General features: G+C 39.4%; 1 long non-coding RNA gene across 1 annotated transcript in view; it reads right to left on the bottom strand.

Annotated features, from left to right (window-relative positions):
- Positions 1–20,132, bottom strand: part of LOC149323774 (uncharacterized) — a 55,348-nt gene extending 35,216 nt beyond the window's left edge. The window contains exon 1 of the long non-coding RNA XR_016280242.1: positions 20,076–20,132. This is a non-coding gene — a long non-coding RNA (uncharacterized LOC149323774). The remainder of the gene's footprint in view (positions 1–20,075) is intronic.
- Between the last annotated feature and the right edge of the window lie 2,296 nt (positions 20,133–22,428).

The raw sequence follows: 22,428 nt of genomic DNA, 5'->3' as shown, positions 1-22,428 counted from the left end.
TCATATATTCAGTTGATTGAAGTGAAAATTTGGGGAAATTTACAAATGGAAGTATAAACATTCCATCTCAAAGAATAGTGTGCCTCCTTCATGTTAGTGAAAGCAATTGGTGCTTCCTTTAAATTAAAACAAACATTTTTAAAGGGGAAAAATTACAGAGATTGAAACATTTTTTTTTAAAACTACAGCTTCACAGAACCAGCATGGTTCGGTGGCTTTTTCTCTGGCTCTGAAGTTCTGAAGAAATGGAAGGAGTTTGGGGGGGGGGGGGGGAAGAGAAAAGAAAAGCATAAAGCTTTTCCATATCCTAGCACCATTTCTTTCTCCTCCCCCATCTTTTGAAAACAGGGGTTGTAACAATTATTCATTTGGATGGAATCCAAATGAAGAAAAACTGCCTCTGGTATGGCTAAATCAAAACTCTTTCCCCATACATAACGTTCTCATTCCAAATTGTTCAGGTGTTCATTCCACTGAGTATCCATTATGTGATTGCAAGGAAGATCAGCATGAACCTTTTAAAAACAACAACCACCTATTTGCTTTGAAGGTAAATGTAGAGTGCAATCTTCAGCTTAAAAGCATCAGATCCCGTCTGATCTTGGAAGCTATGCAGGGTCAGCTCTGGTGGGTACCTGGATGGGAGACTGCCATGAGCACAAGGTGCTATAGGCTATATTTTCAGAGGAAGGAGCTGGCAAAACCACTTCTGAGTGTTCCTTGCCTAAGAAAACCTTATAAAATTCATGGGGTCCCCAGAAACAGGTGACTTAAATGTGTGCGCAGAGTGAGAGAGAGAACAGTCTCAGGTGCAATATTTACTGCAGAAATAATCCAGTTTGAGACCACTTTTAATTGCCTTGACTCAATATTAGGGAATTCTGGGAACTGTAATGTTGTGAGACATTTAGACTTCTCTGTGAGAGAGCTCTGGTGCCACAATAAACAACAATTTACAGGATTCCCTAGCACTTAAAGCTGTCTCAAACTGGATTATTTCTGCAGTGTGGTTTGGACCTTAGACACACTTGTCTCAAAAGCAACCATGGAGTTTTCTTGGCAACATTTGTTTACAGTTAAGAGTTCAGAGCAAGTTAGCTTTTGCCTTCCTCTGAAGGTGATAGAGTGTGATTTGTTCAAGATCACCCAGTGGGTTTCCATGGCTGAGCAGGAATTCGAACTCTGAATTCCAGAGTCATAATCCAATGTGAAGTCGAACGCTTTCATTGCTGGCATCCATAGTTTTTTGTGGGTTTTTTCGGGCATGTGGCCATGTTCTAGAAGAGTTTATTCCTGACATTTCACCAGCATCTGTGGCTGGCATCTTCAGAGAATGCTTGCCTGGAAAGGAGTTGGGTGTGTGTGTGTGTGTGTGTGTGTATATATATATATATATATATATATACATACATACATACTGTGTGAACCTGGAAAGGCAGGAGTGATTTGCATGTGTCATGTTCTGTTGCTAATGGCAGCCTCAGGGTGGGAGGCTATGCAAAAGAGGATTAGTGTCTGCTTGATTAGTGCTCATAGTGCACAGAAGGAGGCACAGTAAACCCCTTTTACCCTGGAAACCCTATGATGAGACAATCCAAAATGAAATAAGAAATAGTGCCAGAAGATGACATTTCCAGTTCAGAAGGCATTCAACAAGCTACTGGGGTAGACCAGAAGATAACTACAAATAGTGCTGTGGCTAATGATGCAACTGGACTTAAACTGAAAGTATGTTCAGCTGTTGGGTTCAGAGGTGAAGTCTGAAGCAGCACAACACATATTACAGGAACATGGAATATGAGAAAGATGAATCAGGAGAAGCTAGACACAGTAAAGCAAGAATGAACTTATGAACTCTGCAATACAGTCGAACCTCCCCATACGCGTATTTGCCATACGTGGATTTGAGTATCCGCGGATGGCAAATGGGGAAATTGTCCCCAATGGTGGCCCGTGTGCACGCGCGCTGCCATTGGGGACAATTTCCTTCTCCTCCCTCCCCTCCTCCCTTCCCTCCCTGCCCCCCTGCCTTCCCTTCCCTTACTTACCTTAAGTCGCTTGGAGCGGCTTGGCCTCCGCCGCCGCCGCTGCAGGGAAGCCTGGTGGCGGCGGAGGCCAAGCCCCGGCTTCCTCGCCGCCGCCGTGCAAGGGCGCGATGGCGGTGCTGGAGGCCTCTTGGCCCCCAACAGCACCGCCACCGGGCCTTTGCCACAGCAGCAGCGAGGGAGGAGGGCTGCTGCGCCGGAGGCCTTTAAGGCCTCCCACGCCGGCATCCGGCCTCCTCCAGGCTGCCGCTGCTGCGGAAGGGGCGGGTGTCGGTGCTGGAGGCCAAGAGGCCCCAGCACCGATACCTGGCCCTTCCGTGGCCGCGGAGGCCTGGAGGAGGCCGGGTGTCAGTGCTGGAGGCCTCGCAGGCCTCTGCTGCTGCTGCCCTCCGCGCCTCCTCTTTCTCACCTCCGCGCCCAAAAAAAGGTGCGGAGGTGGGGAAAAGGAGGTGCGGAGGGCAGCAGCGCCGGAGGCCTGCGAGGCCTCCAGCACTGACACCCGGCCTCCTCCAGGCCTCCGCGGAAGGGGTGGGAGTCGGTGCTGGAGGCCAAGAGGCCCCAGCACTGACACCCGCCCCTTCCTTGGCCGTGGAGACCTGGAGGAGCCCAGGTGCTGGCGCTGGAGGCCTTGAAGGCCTCTGGCGCTGCTGCCCTCCTCGCCTCCTCTTCCCCATCTCCGCGCCCAAAAAAAGGCATGCATGCCGCCATTGGGACAAATATGCTTTGAGCATACGCGGGTTTTGTTATACGCGGGGGGGGGGTCCGGAATGGATCCCCCGCGTATAACAAGGTTCCACTGTACATAGGATACGTGAACAGGCAGGGGACATTTTGAGTCAGATAATTGAGTCAGACACAGAGTTTTACACAGGAAATAAAAATCTAAGAAGAAATCGCATGGCATGAGGAACAATGTAGCAAAATCAAAGATATACTGTTGGCCCTCCACATTTGTGGCTTTGACTTTTGCAGATTTGATTATTCACTGATTTGATTAATATATTCTCTCCAGAAATCTCTAGGTATTCCAGTGTGACTTTGCAAGAAATTAGCCGTAGAGTGACATTGGAGGACCTACAGATTCTTCTCTAGGCATTTGTAGTTCCTCCAGTGCAATTCTGTTGTCAACTTCTGCCAGATGTTGGCCATAGAGTTGAGCTGGAGCACCTAGAGATATTTTAGAGAGGTGTTCTCTCAAATTAAATAAATGTTTTTTATTTGCACCCAACACCACCACTTTCATGGGGTCCTGTGCCTTGAATCCCAGGAAATGTGGAGATCCTATAGTATTGCAAAGTCTGATTGTAGCTGCTTTAAGCTGCAGGGACAGAATCTACTCTAGTTCTAACAAAATTCCATCAACAAATATAAAAACTAAAACAATAGCCCACAGATTGGAAACACTCAATATACATTGCAATTCCCCAAAAATGAGATGTCAGAGATAGCAGTAACCATAGGGACATTGTGAAAATTATGCTCAAAATTCTACAAAAGACCTTTACCCTATATGGAGCAAGGAATGCCAGATGTCCAAGCTGGGCTCAGGAAAGGATGAGGCACCGGGGATCATATTGCACTAGGGATCATTGACTATGTTGGACAATGAAGCACACCAAAGAATTTCAGAAGAAAATCAGCCTGTGATTTATAGATAATAGTAAAACCTTTGATTGTGGAGACAATGAAAAACTATGGATTGTCCTTAAAGATATGGGTGTGCCACAACATTTTACTGTCTTAATGCCTAACTTGTGCTCAGGATAAGATGCTACTGCCAGGACACAATACAGAGAAATAGAAAGGGCATCAGGCTAGGTTGCATTTTATCACCCCATCTCTTTAATTTATATGCTTTTTCTATCATATGTAAAGCAGGATAAGATTTGGAGGAAGGAAGTGTGGACATGGAACATCAACAAATTAAGGTGTGCAGGTGGCACCATACTACTAGCAGATAATAACAATGATTCCTGAAGAAAGTCAAGGAAGAAAGTGCAAAGGCAGGTTTACAGTTGAATATTAAGAACACAAAAATAATGACCAGAGGTGATTTACATAACTTTAAAGTAGACAGTGAAGACACTTGAAGATTTTCAATAACTTGGGCCAGCCATTAATCAGAATGGAAACTGGAGTCAAGAAATCAGAAGAAGACTGGGACTTAGAAGGGCAACTATGAAGGAACTAGACAAGATTCAAGAAGCCAAGGTGACTAAACTGAGACCACCATACTGTAGCCATGTCAAGAGAAGACATTGCGCACTAGAAAAAACAGTAATGCTTGGTAAGATAGAAGGAAATAGAAAAAGAGGAAGACCATGTTACAGATAGATAGACTCAACCAGGGAAGCCATAGCCCTATGTGTACAAGGCATGAGCAGGGCTGTCAATGACAGAGTGACTTGGAGGTATCTTTTTTATAGGGTTATCATAAGTGAAAGTCAGTTTGACTGCAATTAACAACAACAACAAACATTTCTAAAAAGTAGCAGTCACTGCATCGTGAACTGGTTTGTTTATTAAATAAAAATATTTCCATCAGTTTTGATGACTTCTGTAGGGTGCCCTCTTCTGCAATAACAGCATCATTATCATCACTGCAATATTAGTGCACACCAGTATTTTCATTGTCTTATACCAGCCAGAACAACGCTGGATTTGAACCAGAGGAAAGATTTGTGCACATAAATAAACATCTATATACAAATCCTCTTTCTGAATCAGGACTCATGCATATACAAACATGCTACATGTTTAGCTTTTGTGGTTGGGTCTCTGTATACAGTTAGTAGTGTGGCACCTATGTTTTGAGTTATTAGAGACACTTGATGTCTCACCTATCAATAATTGGCATTGTTAAATTTGGCTGCAAAAATTATCATGCAGATGTGAAACATGGCATCTCAACCTCAACTATGTATGATGTGGGATAGTTTGCTAGTACAGTTTTTGATAACTTCAATAATGTGCAGATGAGTGGCTGAAAGCATTTACATGATTTTATCTTCCCACAACATACTATATTTCTCTCAAATTTTGTTAGGTATTGAAGGCTTAGAAAGGTTGGAATCTGTAAAAATAGTAGCTGGGGTTTGATTGCAGGACCCCCTGTAGATACCTAAATTCATGGATGCTCTTCCCGTTATATACAATGACATAGTAAAACGATGTTCCTTATATAAAATGGTAAAATCAAGGTTTGCTTTTTGGAATTTTAAATATATATATATATATATATATATTAATCCATTTGAATCCATGGATGCAGATGTAATGAATATGTTCCATCTGCATGTGAATATTTAAATATTTGAAGGAGTGTCATGTGGATGATAGAACAATCTTGTTTTCTGCTGCTCCAGAATGTAGGATCTGGAGCAGTGGATTCAAATGACAAGAAAAGATTCCAATTAAAAATTAGAAGGAACATCCTAACGGTAAGTGCTGTGCAACACTGGAACAGCCTATCTCCTTTAGTGGAGATTTTTTAGCAGAGACTCAGTGCTTACTTCTTAGGAGAGCTTTAGCTGTGCATTCCTGCATGCCAGGGGTGGGTGGGTGGGTGGGTGGGTTATATGACATAGTACTTGTGATCTTCTTCCAGCTCTATAATTCTGTGATTCTAAGTATTTTGCCAATAAAATCATGGTGTCTTATTTTTAAATGAGCTAGTGGACACAAACAGGAACTGATTGCTCTTTGAATAACATTGAAAAACATATGCATATAGAGTCTTGCTTGTTCCTTCTTTCCTTAAATCTTAAGAATATTGTTGTGTGCCTTCAGGCCATTTTTGATTTATAATCCTAAAATGAATATATCATGGGCTTTTCTTGAAAATATTTATTCAGAGTGGGTTTGCCTTTGCCTTCCTTTGAATCTGAGAGATTGTGACTTGCCCAAGGTTATTAAGTGAGTTTTCATAGCTCAGTGGGGATTCGAACCCTGGTCTCTATAGCCATATTCAAACCAAGACACCAGGCTGTCTGTCTTTATACCTTTAAACCAAGATACTTGGTTACAAACAGAAAAATATATTCATTACTAGAATCAGGTGGGACTTTCAGTCTTCCATTATAGCACCCAATTATGGTGCCAGGAAAAATATGTATTTTTTGTTTTATGAAGTAGTATGAGAGTAGGAGAGAGAAAATACTGATTAAAATTGGAATTATTGAAGGATTGCCATGTTATAAACACAGCAAAAGAGGCAATGGGAGTGGACCTTAGAGTGGGAGATTAGCTTGATTCTGCCTATGAAAGGGCACATCACCATAAATCAGGTAGTCTCTAAGGGACCACAGCATGTATTGTCAATAAGAAGGGAATGGAAGAATGAGCCTGCTGCTGTTAAAGACAAGGGGCTATATGAAGTTTGTTGTGGAGAATGTCTGCAGTCTGGTTAAAGCCAGTGAGCATACTGTGCCCAGAATATGTTCCAAAGCATTGAGCAGCTGCTTAAGATGAGACACATAGACTTTGATTTGCCCGTGGTATAAATCCTCACAAGTGTATTGATTTCAATACTCTTTAATCAACTTAGGTTAACAGAAAATCTGAACCATAATGGAAGTTTTATGAGAATTTTTGAGAACAATTTTATTTTCTTTGAAGTATACTTTACTAAGATGATTCTCAGTAGGAGGCACAGCAAAGTGAAGATTTTTTTAAAAAATAGATAGTAAGGCTCTCCATTCAATTCACTGGTTTTGTTTAAGCAGCTAAGCTCTGATTCTTTTCCCTATTGTACACTTTCTTTATCCTTCTGCCATGTGTGGAGTTCATGAGCATTTTCACTTTTCAACACAGCTGCAAAGCTTTGCTTCTGTTTAAAATCCACATCATTTCACTGAGCTATTTAGTTGTATCTATTTTAGTTGTTCAAATAATATTCAGAATACTGTCTTCACTGTAGACAGTAGTCTACAGGATCAAGTGAAGAAAAGAAAGACTTATTTTCTTGTGCGCACAAAAATTTGCTTAAAATGCCAGAGCAGAGCAACACAGAGACACACAGATGCACACACTCTGGCTTGATGCTTAAAACAAAATGAGATTCAGAACGGTTAACTTGTAAAAGAAAACAATGCTGCATTATTTGGATTTTTGCTCTGTGTATAACTTTTTTCTGAATAGCTATGAATGTTCCAGGTGGAGAACCTGCAGTTTTCCACATGTTGTTAGATAAATATTTATATACACCCTCATCACCATGGCTAATGGTCAGGAGTGATGAGACCTGTTTTCTCCTCACAATATCTAGAAGACCACTGTTTCCCATGTCATTTGCTCAAGTAGGATTTCATATACAGCACATCTTACTTTGGTTTCAAAAATAAATAAGATTACCTGTTTATGTAAAGATACCTGCTGTTTCATGTAATTTTATAAAATTTATTTATTTTCCAACTTCTTATTTTTGGTATCCATGCCTCTATTTCTACAATCGGTTACAATTTCTGGTCTCTTTTACAGAGGCCAATCCTTGAAGAATCAGGACACATGCTGTAATCCAAGTACTTTACAAAAATGCAATGAAATGTGCACATATGCTTGGAATGCTAGAATACTGCTTTGATTCATACAGAATTATAGTTTGAAAATGACATGCATGTGTTTGTTAAAAGACACTAGAACTTTAAAAGGTAAAGGTTTCCCCTTTGACAAGGTTGTCAGGTTGTGTCCAACTGTACGTAGTGCTGCTCATCTTTGTCACTAAGCCAAAGAGCCAGTGTTTCCAAAGGTGACTCTGTGATTATGTGACCAGCGTGACTGCACAGAACACTCTTACCTTCACACCAAAGTGGTACCTATTTATCTATTTGCACTTTTACATGCTTTCAAACTGCTAGGTTGGCAGAAGCTGGGACTAGTGACAGGAGTTCACTCTGTCACATGGCCCTTGGGTCTCAAATTGCTGATCTGCCAATCTTGCAACTGTCAGAGTCAACGTCTTAACTGCTGAGCCACTGTGTCCCTTTTGGAACCTTATTTATAGCAAAACTATTGTAAAGACTTTGAACTGAATTAAAATTGAGTAAGGAAAAAATAATTCCTATAAAGTCATAATTATAATGATTTATATTTGAATAATCATAGAATAATATATAAGTTTTTTTATACTAAGCTTTGTTTTCACCATTCTTCAGCCTCTGCTACCAGCTGGCCCTTCTTCACCCAGCATGGAGAAAGGAAAGAGAATGGCCTCTTTGTAATGAATGATATGCTTAGTTCCTTCCAGTGGCAGATACTGCATAGGATTCTATAAGTAATACCTGGATTTTGGCTTTGGAGAACACTCTAGAGAATTCTTTATAGGCTAATGAAGGTTCACTCTTATAGAATTGTTTTGATACAAGACATGGGGGCAGGAGTTCCATTTGGGGAATATCTGGATCACTTATATATTACCATGAGGTCTGTATAGAGGTGATGCAGGTTGGTGTTTCTCAGGATTTAAATATAAGGGCTATGAAGGTTAAGGAGGCATGGCTACCCATTGCCTCCAAGGCAGCATAGCTCATCTGGCAGGATGTTAGGAAATAATCATTGTTCCCCGATTATCTGGATAGGATCATACTAAAGAGAAGGAATAAATTAACAGGGAATACATATTTTGGTATGCAGAATCCCCTTTTGTTAATTAACATAGGTTGTTGTCCATTTCAGCTTTACATTTATCTCATCTTTACTGGGTATGAATTCAAACAAGCAATGAACATAGCCATTCACAGAATCATAGACTCACAGAGTTGGAAAGGTCCTCATGGCTCATGTGTCATTGAGTCTAACCCCTTTCCTCAGTACAGGATCCCCATTTAAAGCATTCCCACCCAGCAAGTAGCCATCCAGCCTCTTTCTGAAGACATCAGAGTTTATCAGACAAGGGAAATTGGAAGTATAATCCGATGGCAATCTGAATGCAATCATGGGGTTTAACGTTATTGCGTGAAAGACCATCACATGCAAATTCGGGCAATGGGAAGTCAGTCCAAACGCAATCATGGGGTTTCACGTTCTTGTGTGATAGACTGCTACACGCAAATTCAGGCAATGGCATGCTATTTTCGGGCAATGGGGAGCCAGTTCGAATGCAATGTGTATTCACGTAATTGCGCAAAACTAGCGACTTTAAGCGAATGCGCTCTGGCCCCACTTCTTTCGAATGTAAGAGAAATTCCTCCCATTTGATAAACTCCATCCAGAGAAGAAGACCCCACCACCTCTCTAGACAATTGGTTTAATTGCCTAACTGCTTTTACTGTGTAGAACTTGAAATTGCCATTGCCATTGACACTGATGAGACTTTAATCCAAATAAATCCAAGACTAAAGCAAACACAAAATCTACAGGAGAAGGGTTGTTTTTCTACAAGGTCCTATATTTTACATGGCTTCTCTTTTGTATAGGAGATCTTGTCTGAAAAATTAATAACTTGTCTTTCATCAGTGACCATATCAGTAGAATAAAGTACTATCGCTATAAATCATAATTAAGATATCACTACTTTTTATTCATTAATTAGTCTAATAATGCACTATGCTGAAATGATAAAAACAATTTTAACACATGGTGGAAAATATGAACCTTTAAAAAAACCATGTGCTTTAAAAATTAATAATTTAGATAGTGTGCTTGACAGACAGCAGGGACAAAGTTACCACTAGACTGGCAGTAGCACTTCCCCTAGGACCCAGCCAATGGATGCCTCCTATCGACCCTTGCCCTGCCTCCAGTCCCTGCCTTAAAAGGCAAGATGGCAATGCTGCATGTGTTTATGTGGCCCATTTGTGTATGTCTTGCCCCTAGACCCCAAGCATTAAGCTATACCATTAACAGAAAGCTCTTCTTTTGATTCATAGATATATGTTCAATGTAGTATTATTTCTTCCTACTTGGTTGCTCAAATAATTGGAATATGGGATAAGACCATGTTTTCTTTGCAAACATTTTCCTTTCCCTTCTTTCTTCCAGAAGGGAAGAGGGCAAGGAAACTTAAATCCATTTTTTTGGTCTGAATGTTGTTGTATGCAATGTAAAGCCGATTGCCTATCTTATCCATGATGAAGTTAAGTCAAAATATTTGATGTTGTTCTACTGAAAAATCAAAACAAAACAAAACTCTAGTGCATTCTCTGAAATTGCTTGTGACCAGGATTATATATATTTTAGTAGATGGAAAAGTCCAGGGTGGCTGGCAAATGCTTCTGCCTTTCTTCATAATTTAGCAGGTTCTGGTGAAAGAATCTTGAGACCCAGTATTTTTCTAGGCTGACCCGGTTGGTCCATTCTGTGGGCATACATGGTCCTTTTATTAGCACATCTATAAGTGAACAATAACATAAATCCACTTACTGAAAGACTACTTCAAAGCCTCAAATCCAAACTTTCTTGACCTAAGATAATGAAATACATTGCTCCCAACACTGATTTATTTATAGACCCTACAGGGTGCTTGAGCCAGAGCTTGGAATTAACTAGGAACGGGAAGTGACTGGAAGTACAGCCAGGAGAATTTGCTTTATGGCACAGGCTAGTAGCTTGAAGCATTAATTAAAAAAAAAAAAAAGCCGTGCAAATGAAATTGAAACTTAAATCCCAGATGGAACCACCAATGTCTTGCCATCCCTCATTGGACCTTCATGAAATGTAATTGCCCACCTCTGATTCACAAGCAGATTCAGGCTTTCAAAATTAGATTCTAAATGGATTTTTAAATCAATATACAATTCTTATACAGTGGTACCCCGGGATACGAATGCGCCGCCTTACGAAATTTCCGGGTTACGAAAAAAAATCCAGTAATTAATTGTTTCCGGGTTACGAAGGTTATTCCGGGTTGCGAAAGAAATTTTGGTGCTTTTCGGCGCGATTTCACACGAAATCGCGGCTTTCGCTATTAAAGCCTATGGGCTTTTCGGCTAGCGAAAGTTTTCCGGGTTACGAAAGCGGCGGCGGAACGAATTACTTTCGTAACCCGGGGTACCACTGTACTGGAAAGGAAATGGTTTGGTACTCTAGGAGCTTATGTTAGGTAAAAGTCCTTTCAACTTCCATTTTGAAGGAATTCATTTCCATGAAGACACTAAAATAAAACAAAATAGGTTAATAAAGAACCCTTGACAATTCAGCATATTCACAAATGGCGAAGACTCAAAGCTTCAGGACCCAATTTGGTTAGAAAAATCAAGGTGTCAACAAGTCAGGAAAGTGAGGTATCAAAATACTTAGAAATCGCCTTTTTGGACTCAAAGTCTTCCCTATTAGTTCCACAAATGTGTGTGTGTGTAATCTCGCTAAACACATACCTATACGTAGCTGTGATAGGGTGATGATTACTAAGGCAAGTCTTGAAAATATGATCACAAAATTTAACAGCTTAAAAAAGGTTATTAATATGTCATGTGGGGATTTAGCTACTGTTTGGGAGAAATTTTTTTTGAATTTAGAAAACGTATGTTAATGATCCCTGTTTTGTTATTGTTGTTGTTGTTTATTGAAGGGAGATTACAAAATTTCCCTGGGAGAAAATAGAAAGAGAATATTGGGATTTTTTTTAGACATTTGTAGGTTTCTTGCCTCCTTTTGTGGAATCTAGCTGGCCAAAGATAAGTCAAATATTTATTTTACTCAAACTGGTACCTGCTTGCTGCAAACTGAACTTTCCTCTCCATCTGTTCTAAATTTAAGCCACACATCATTAAAATATTTTTTTACTGTTACAGTTGGATTGAGCCAATGAACAAATGAAGTAATGGATGCTCTTTGGGCATCAGTAAACTGCTATTTTAATAATAATAATAATAGGGTAATCATGGACAATTTTGCATAATCCTCAGATAAACTGTCTTTAATGTGAAGAGCAGGAAACCTGTTTCCTCTAAATGTTTCAGCAAATGTGTCTAATCCAATTCCCTCATTTTCCCATGTTTCATTCTCATGGCAAGGAAAAGGTAAATAAAAAATCATAGCAGAGCAGTGATAATTTGCTGATGGCATTTAATAATAATAATAATTTGTTTTATTTATATACCGCTATTCCAAAGATCATAGCAGTGAACAGCAAGTAAGCTAATTAGCAAGTAAGCTAATTTGCCCCCAACAGTCTGGGTACTCATTTTAGCGACCTCGGAAGGATGCAAGCCTGAGTCGAGCTTGGGCCCTTTTGCTGGTCTTGAACTCGCAACCTTGTGGTTTCGAGTGAATGGCTGCAGTACAGGCATTTAACCACTGCGCCACCAGGGCTCCTTTTACCAGATCTTGATTAGTCTGAAAAAAGATATAAATGCTTTCACCAGAAATAAGTAGTAATTTATGATTGTCTAAAAAGAGCTAAACTGAGTATATTCTATAGATTTTTGAAAAGGCCAGATTTGTTTTATTTATTTTCATTCCACCTTCCCCTTATTTTATTTTTTATTTCCTTATGCAATGTCTTGCAATTAAAAGCTGTGAGGTCACTTGGAAGCATGTGTTAGTCAGCAATAATGACCAGGCAAGTCTGTGTCTTTGGTAAGTCTTCACTGGAAAACTATTGGTGTGATACATACTTAAATACTACTGCAACTATTTTGGCACAGTAGCATCTGAACAGTTAGGGTGTTAGCCCAGACATGGAGTTTTAACTACAGTTTAGAAAAATACATTGCATATTATTTTAATCCAATTTTATTTAAATATTTATTTAATCCAATTTTATTTACATTTGCCAACCAGGATATATTTATTTAATGAATGTGACATAAATCCTGTTGTTACTCTTAATTGGGGTAGACCCACTGAAGCAATGGGATACACCCACATGTTGACTCATCATTCAACAATTGATCTAATAGATCTACTCTATTGGGAATAACCAACAGCATACCAGACAGTATTCTCATATTTACAGTTATTTAAATTATTTATTTTATACCACTGCTGTTTACTATTTTTACTACTAAACAGAGTATGAAACTGATATCTAAAGTATTTATACTTAGAACTAGGGAATTTTGTGAAGCTCTAAATCAAAATGCTTTATCTCTGTTCTTCTGCTGCTACCCCAACTGTTGAAATGGAAATGCCAGAAAATGTACAGCTTTGTACAAATTAATTTATCTCATGTAGACCTATTAGCAGTTCTTTAAAATCTATTCTTTATTAATTAAAATGGTATTCTGCCTTTTTGTTAAAAAAAGCACTCAGTGTACTACTAAGAGTAGTAAGCTGAAATAAACCCATGTACAATTAAAACATAAAAACAGATATAAAGAAATTTAAAAAGACCTTGGTAAAAAGAATCAAGAGAACCAAGATCATCAGAATCCCTTTAAAGAAGAACCTAGCTTACTTGCCAAAGATCTGTTCAAATAAAAAGGCCTTTGCCTGCTGGGAGAAGGACAACTGAGAGGCAGGCAGGTCAGCCTCCTGCAGAAGCAAGTTCCAGAGTTTAGGTGCAGCTATTGAGAAAGCCCTTTCTCACATTATCACAAAATGTGTCTCCAAAAATGGAGCAGGGGGTGGTGGGAAGAACCAGAGAAGGACCTCCTTGTAGATGGCAAAACCTGGGCAGTATTGTAGGGGGAAATACTGTACAGACTTTTAGACACCCTGTGCCCAAGTCAAATATACAGTAGTCCTGATTAGACTACTGTAAGGTACTTAATGTGAGGTTGTCCTTGAAGATTACATGGAAGCTATGCCTAGTGCAAAATGCAACAGCTAAGTTGCTAATCAGGATACCAAGTATAACTGTATAACTGGAGTGGTAAAGGAAATGCATTGGCTGTCAGTATGCTTTTGGTCTAAATTGAAGGTGTTTGGTAAATACATCTAAAATGCTAAACAGAATAAGACTGTGATACTAGAAGGAACACCTATCTCTCTCTACATCTGCTTGAGTACTGGAGACTGCAAAGTGCCTTCATTTGTGCCCCACCAATGGGGGCAATACACTGTGGGAGGACGTGGAAAGACGTTCTTCTCAGCCCCTCAAGAAGCTTTCTATGGAAGATGGCATGAAATAATAATAATAATAATAATAATAATAATAATAATAATTTATTTATTTATATTTCCCGCTTCTCCTTTTGGACTGGCTTTGATACCAAGATATAAGAAGGAAATGACATGGCCTACATGACATGTGGCCTACATGACATATTCCAAAAATATACATAGGCATGGTTTCCAATTGTTTTAACTCTTTAAGACTTTTTTTAACTTGTTCAGTTTTTTAATAGGTTTTTAGTTTGATTCAATTGTTTAGTCTTTAATTGTTTAAAACGGCTACAATAGATTTTACTTGTTCCCAGCACTTAATTCCTATGCAATAGGGTGGAATATAAATATTTTGATGATACTACTAACACTACTACTCAGAACAGTAACTTTACCACTCTTAAAAAACAGACCAGAATCTAGTGAAGTAGATAAAACAAGGGAGTAACATGCCCATTGTAACAATCCCTGGTCAACAGTCTGGCCATAGCTGATGTGTCTAAGCACTTTTCAAAGGGCACCCTACATGGTGTACATGATAGCAATCCAACCCAGATAACAAAGACATGTGTCATCATGTGCATTGCCAATATGTGCATTGCCAAGAGACAAACTAAACTTCAATAAAAGCAGCATCAGAAATGTTTGTGAGGATTTTTTTTAGTGTCATACAAAGAATTTAATATTTAGAAATACATTCTGGCATGAAATTGATGCCTCAGTGTAGAGGGAGATGAAATGAACTACAGTATATAATGACAATTCTGAGCTTCCCTTGTAGTACAAAAAGCAAAACTAAGCTTCAGTATATCATCAGGAATACATATTGTTATAGTTTACATGCAGTAGTAACCCCAACAAAACTACTTTTTCTCCCATTTTCCTCCCACATGTTGTGCAAAACCTTTATTAACACAAAATACTTTGCTTTTTCCACTAGCTAATCTGTTCAACCATATAGTGCAGTAAAACAGCGAGATTGATAAACTATATATTGAATTTTAGCAAAGTAATCAGGAAGTGTTCATGAAATTCAACTCTCCCCACCCAGCACTGTGCTGAAAATGACGTTCACGTTCTTTTTACTGTTTTCATTCAATATATCAGAAAAAGAAAATGCTTTGGGGGAAAAAGTTCAAAGAAGAAAAGTTTGGTGAAGATCTTCTAGATGGGGTTCAGGTTCCTTGGGCTTACTTTATGGAAGAGGCAGCTGAAAACTGTGGCGGGTTATAGACCGCCGCTTTGAGGCGGTCTGCCGCCGCCGCTGTTTGCTCCATAAGGGAGCCGTCGCAGCCACACCGTGTGGCTCCCTTGCGGAGCAAAAAAGAAGCTCCAAAATGGAGCTTCTTCCTGCAGCGCCCTAATGATGTCGCGAGGCACCGCTGGCGCACTTGCGACGTCATTAGCACCGCGACACGTTCGGACGCACAGCGTCCAATACGTAAAGATGGTGCCGGCCGTGTGGAACGGCCGGCACCATATTGTACGGACAGAGTCCGTATTAGAGCCAGGGGCGTCTAGAAGAGATGCCCCTTTTTTAAAATGGGACGTCCTGCGGACGTCCCAAGTGCTGGTCTGTAACCGGCCAGAGTCTTTTATATAAACCTAAATCCCAACTAGAATAGACTGATTAAACTGTTGAATGGTTTCATATGTAAGGTTAATTTCACTGATTCAATAGATTGACTCTACACAGAGCAAACAATAGGATTCAAGCCATTGTGTTCTAAGAGTAACCACCCCCACCTCATGTAGCCTCTTCAGCTTTTCACACTTCAGTTAAAGCCCAAGGGGAAAGAGGTCTTGTAGCAATTCCTCCAGTAAGATTTTCTTAAATCAGAAAGTGTGGGAAGCCAAAAAGACTATGGTGATAAAGTGATGTGTAATGAAGCACTTCAGTCATCTTGCAATGGTAAGGCAAACTCAAACACACCAACAAAAGATATTCAAAAGAAACTACATTATGTTCGGAATAAGGATAAGGCAAAAAAAAAAAAAAAAAACAGCAAAAATGGAGGAGCTTTTTTCATGAGAAAAAAAAGTTTGGGAGTTTAAAGAACAGAATTTCTGTCTCCACTTCATACAACACTACCTTTTCCTGCCCACTACAGGGTTTGGAGGGGATTTGTTGTTGCTGTTGTTGTGTGTCTTCAGGTTGTTTTTTGTGGGTTTTTTCGGGCCATGTGGCCATGTTCTAGAAGAGTTTCTTCCTGGAGATGCCAGCCACAGATGCTGGCTAAACATCAGGAAGAAATTCTTCTAGAACATGGCCACATAGCCCGAAAAACCCACAAAAAACTATGAACATAGGCTAAGTTCTGCATTTTTAAAGAAGACAACATTCTAGCATAGTTTTATGTAAAACTGTACACTAAAACATTCACTGTCAAATGTTAATAACTCCTGTTTTGTGAAACATTTAGCCTTCTCTGTCAGAGAGCTCTGGTACCACAACAAACTACAATTTCAAGAATTCTATAGCACTCACTATGGAACACTGAATGAACTTTGAAACCATCTCAAGCCTCCCAGTCTGCAGCTGGGACACAGGATGGAGGCAGGCATGCTAAATCACTGCCTAATCGTTGGCCGCCATCACGCTGGTTCCAAGCTGGGTCCCAACCATGCTCCAACAGCACTTTTTAGATGTCAGAAGCTTTCTGGCTTCTAAAAAGTGCTGATGGAACATGGCTGGGACCCGGACTGGTGGCGGGAGGTGATTTATTATGTGATAATCCCCACCTCCATCCCATGTCCTGGCTGCAGCCCGGGAGGCTTGAGCTAGTTTTAAAAGTTCATGCGATAAGCTCCTAATCATGGCAGTTAAATTGGTGTCAAACTGGATTATTTCTGGAGTGTGGATGCAACCTTTGACTTTCTAAGTAATTAACTGATCAAAGCAAATATGATAATATTTTACCATATGCACCTTGCTCCATTTAGCTTAATAAGGATCCAGTTGGAGGGAAGTGCCTGGCTAATTCAGGAACTAATGAATGGATAACTGAGCAAGAGTACAATTCCACTTGCCTTGAAGAACACAGCTGGCCTAAATCCAGTTGTTATTTCCCCAAAAGAGTATATGTTGACTCACTATTATTTTTTTAGGTGGAATTACTCTATTTGGGACTGACCAACGGGACTCCATTCTCGTGTTCTTGGATGGTATTTAACTTTTTGTCAGGGCCCTCAAGATAAATTATCTATACTCAACTCATTTAAATGTTGCTTCCAATCTGATTTTCTTATTGTAAAACCTTTGCAAGTCAGCCTTACAGTCAGCCCTTGCTAAGAGCAATGGAAAAAGCAATATTGTTTTATTCATCTTGAAGGCTTTCAGGACCATTGAACAACATATTCTTCTGAACCACTTGTCTGGGAAGTGTGTTAGGTGTGGGACAGACCACCTGAAAAGGGCAGCCTGCCAGCAGCCTAATTTCCTCTGAAGAGAAGCCACAGCTGCTAAACCGCGCGGCTTTCCTCCGGAGGAAAAAGAACCCAGAAAAAAATGGGTTCTTTTTAAGCTGCAGGGTGGCGTAACTAGTGTGCCACTGGCACAATTGTTATGTAAGTGCTGCGCAGCAACGTGCGGACACTGCATAGTGCTTATGTAACAATGGCGGCGCGTGTACACAGGGCACCGCCATTGTTATGTCGTCCGCACATACTAGGGTTAGGGACCATGCGGTTGCTGTGCGGTCCCTAACCCTAGAATTGGTGCTGGTATGCTGCTTGTTGGCGGTATGTACCGCGCCATAGAGACACTCTGCCAGATGTGGGAGGAAAATTTCTACTGCTCCCTATTGTATAATTTTTCCTATGGGGTTCTACAGGCCCCATTTTGTTCTCTGTGGGGTTTCCACATGGAAAAGCTGGGAGATATTATCCAGTACAGTGGTAGCTGTAGATGTCCTAAACATATTTTTGGATTATAGCAAAAACAGAGAAGCTTAATCAAGATAAGTTGGAAATACTGATAGTGGTAGCTCATTGAAACACAGAGATATTTGGGGATAACTGTTCATTTGAGGATAATTTTTCACTTCAACATCTCCTTGGGATTGCGCCTGTACATTCAATGTGACCAGAAATCATGTCATGTCATTTGGGGTTTCACTCTTGGATGACTGGAGAGGGAGTTTTATTTTAGATGTTCCTGGGGCATTGTGGAGGACAAACTGCTGCAGTTTTGGCAGTTTGGGGATGAAAAATTGTCCATCAGTTGGGATCCCCCCCCCCCATCTTGGGACTTGAGAGGGCTTTGAAAAGACTTTGGGGCTGCAGAATCAGGGCCCATAGGATGTATTTTTCCCACCCTTGGACTACAGCCTTCCAAACTCTGAGCCAGCATAACTGTGATATCTGGGGTGATGGAAGTGACAGTCCAACACATCTGGAGGGTAAGACTGTTTATGGTTATCCATGTCACTTAAAAATAAATAAATATCAATTGCCTGCATAGTTTTTTGTGGGTTTTTTTTCGGGCAATGTGGCCATGTTCAAGTCCAAAAAAACCCCACAAAAAACTATAGATGCCGGCCATGAAAGCCTTTGACATCAAATAGCATATCCATGATTCTTCATCAATTTTTAAAAAATATCTGTGGGGTTCTGGACATACAGATATTCTTCCCATGCAGTATCTTCTCAAAGACAGATTAAAAGAACACAATAGATTGCAAATGTCAATAAAATAATGGTTTTTTTTGTGTGTGCGCATGTATGTACGTATAAAGGTAAAGGTTGTCATGTCATGTCTGACGATAGGAGGCAGTGTTCATCTCTGTTATTAAGATGAATAGCCAGCATTGTCAGAGACTAGTCTGTGATCATGTGGCCAGTGTGACTGCACAGAACGCTGCTTACTTTCCCACCAGAGTTTACCTACTTGTATTTGCATGCTTTCAAACTGTTAGGTTGGCAGAAGCTGGGACTAGTCATGGGAGTTCCCCCCATTATGCGGCACTCAGGCCTCAAACTGCCAAGTTGACGATCTTGCAATCAACAGTCAGAGTCTTAACCACTTGAACCAACACATCTCTTCAAAATATATATTTACAAAGATAGCATAAAGCCTGGCTATAAACAGACAGCAATTTGTTTAACATTCTCTTTAGCCAAGTATAATTTTTAAGAGTGAATACAGCGCGCCAGCATCATACGTGGGCGCGCTTTACACAGACTTGAGCTTATGCGCTCAAGCCACAGGGCATGCGCAGGGCGGAAGGGGCAGCACGTCCCATTCAATTGAGTGGGTGCACGTGTCCATTGTGCCCGCGTGCTGCCGCGCCACCACACCGCCGCGCACGAGCCCCATTGTTTCAAATGGGGCTTGAGCATAGGCGGAATTCACCTTACGCGGAGGGGTCTGGAACGGATCCCCCGCGTAAGGAGAGGGCGGACTGTAGTTATTTGACAGTTGTTTCAAGATGTGCTCCTGTTCCTACTTTCCTGAGGATAAACCTCACTGAATTTAGATGAACTAGGATTTTCCTGTTATATATCTAGATTTCTTATCCACAGATTCAAGCATCCACAGCTTGAAAATATTCAAAAAATATATAAATTCTGAAAAGCAAACCATGATTTTGCCATTTTAGATAAGGGACACCATTTTGCTATCCATTGTATTTAATGGGACTGGAACATTCATGGATTTTGGTATCCACAATGGGTCCTGGAAACCGACACCAGCAGATACCAAGGGCCCACTGTAATTTGTGTCATATTTTCCCTGAATGCTATTTTAGATCAACTGTTTATTCATAATAATAACTAGTCATATGAAAACATATGCTTGCAGTCTAACAAAAAAGTGTATTTTTTTAGAAAAATGACCTCTTTAAGAACAAACTGAAGCAACGTTATTGGTTACGAACAGTGAAAGTTAATGTGGAAATAATTTTGAATAAGAAGCACAAGGCTTAAGAGAAGATATATTATTGCTCAAGTTTCTAACTGATCACAAATACAAAAACAAAAAATGTAGGCACTTTTTTCACAGACCTCATTTGTAACTGTAAAAATTTTATTAAGTTGGCTCACCATCTTTAACTCACTGAGTGTCATAGGAAAAATGCCATTCTTCATTAAGATCAGCCTAAAACACAGAAAGGATAAATGAAAGGATACATATATGCATGTTTCTATGTACAAGAAATTCATAAAAATAAGGATATGGAATTCTATAAAACAATTTCAGCATGAGATTACAAAAATAAATAAATTAATTAAAACTATGTGTCTTTAGCACTGAGGTTCTAAATATCTTAGTGCTCTTAGAATAATATTAATATGCTTAGACTTCCAGCATCATTTCTCCTATTTTGGTTAGGGCAATAGCCAACTCAAGGACAAAAAATAGTGTGCAGTACAGTACTTATCATACTGAATATCTTACCTCTTTGCATGTCTTTATAGCCATGGGAGATTATGGTAGCACTGATTAAATAGTGAGATTATCTATACTTTGAGGTGAATGTATTGAATAAGTGCATTGACATGCTGGCTTGTGGTAAAAAGCACACATAAATATTAAACCTCTTGTAAATAAATAATGATAATGATGTTCAAAAAGCCCAAAATGAATACAAATAAATCTGGACCTCTGACAAACAGACAGTTGGGAATAAGGTAGAGTAATCTGTTTCCTTGTCTTTCCATGAATTTTCTTTTTTCATAGGAAAGGCTAGTGGTTTGCCATTTTTTCTTAGCAGCTTTAAAAGACATTTGTTGTTAGACAAGGGTGGGATCACATACACATTCCTTTTCTGAATAAATGTAGCTGAATCTTTTATGCAAAGCTTTTAAAAACTGTCCCATTAAGCCCAAACTGAGTCTTTGTATTTATATTTCAAGCATTAATATGTAACCATTTAAATGTAGAAGTTGATATGATGCCACAAATTATTCAGAATCTATTGTCTTCTTGAACCATATAAGAGAGAACTTGCCAAAGTAAAGTAACTTCATTGAATTAGTAATGAGAATGAGCAAATGCTGGAAAATACTTCTAAACTGGCAATCATTTCACAGCTGCATCTCTTGAAGCTGACAGCCCTGACACTTATACAGAACACTGCAGGCTTTGTTCTTTCAAATAATTTCATGTGGAATTGACAGCCCAGAGATAGGGAAAGATTGAATATATCAATTCATTATTTAATAGCAACATTGCCTTATACTGAAGTTGCCTTTTAGTATATAAATAGAGTGTTATAACTTGAATTCTGTATTCTATATGCAATCTCATACAATCACAAATCTCTCAGCCATAATGCGAAAAGCATTTGAAAGAGTCTTCGTATGTGAACATAAAGGTAGCATTTTTACATTCAAACAATGGAAACAGTAGCTGTGGCATGCCAGATAGTAATCCTAAAATCTGCCCCTTAACCCTGACAATAAGGTGGTCCATACCAATTGTTTTATTAATACAACATATGTTAGTATTAGGCAGACTGCAAATAGTTTCACACACTCAAACACCTTGACTATTTTGTCCGTTTTATCTGTATATGATTCAAAATATCAACCCAAAAATGTATCTTGAATCCTGTATTTAAATATTTGCTCTTTAATGTAATGCATTATAAACTATTGAGGCTATTATTTCAAAAACTAAATAATTCTACTATGCAGTACGAAGCTAAATGGAACAGATTATCCCCAACAAACTTGATTCCCTCCCACTCCTTTGAGTATGCTAGTGGGAGAAGTTTCAGATTTTCTTCATCTCCCATACTATTGATAAGGAAGAAAAAGGATAATTTGTATCAAATAGTGGGGGTGGGGGTATACAGACAAAAAATACAACTTTCTTAAGAACTGCTTTTTCATCACAAAATAAAACATAACTTTTATTTTTTTATTTTACATAACTGACTTTTATCTAAATAAAAATATGCTTTACAACACACATACACACTATTGCTAAAATGGGTTTTGTGGGTGTTTGTATTTTATTTATCTATTTATTTATTTATTATTTTTATCCCACTTTTCTCCCAAAGTGGGACCCAAGGTGGCTAACGTATATTGTACTCACCAAGGCTAATGCATATTACCTAATCACATCTTTAGAAGGAAGGTGAAGATAAAACCAATAAATGAATTCATATGCACAAAAATTCAAAGTACTATAATGGAGATGAGGAATCAGTATGCAAAGGGATCTTGTAGCACTTTTTGAGACTAACTGAAAGAAAGATGGTAGCATGACTTGTAGACTTGTCCCTACTTCCACAGAAGCATGTTTGGAGCAGAGAGTCCAGAGATAGGCCTATATAAGCTGGTTTAGCACGAGAATGTCAACTGAAATGCAAAGCCCTGTGAGTATGAACACAAGGTGGCAAGTTCACTTTTTATGAGGACAAAGGCAGGAGGAAGAATGTTGGAG

Source organism: Sceloporus occidentalis, unplaced genomic scaffold (assembly GCF_023333645.1).
Source record: "Sceloporus occidentalis isolate IW3139 unplaced genomic scaffold, rSceOcc1.0.p SCAF_1, whole genome shotgun sequence".
Classification (NCBI taxonomy): Eukaryota; Metazoa; Chordata; class Lepidosauria; order Squamata; family Phrynosomatidae; genus Sceloporus; species Sceloporus occidentalis.
This window is presented reverse-complemented; position numbering and strand designations above follow the sequence as displayed.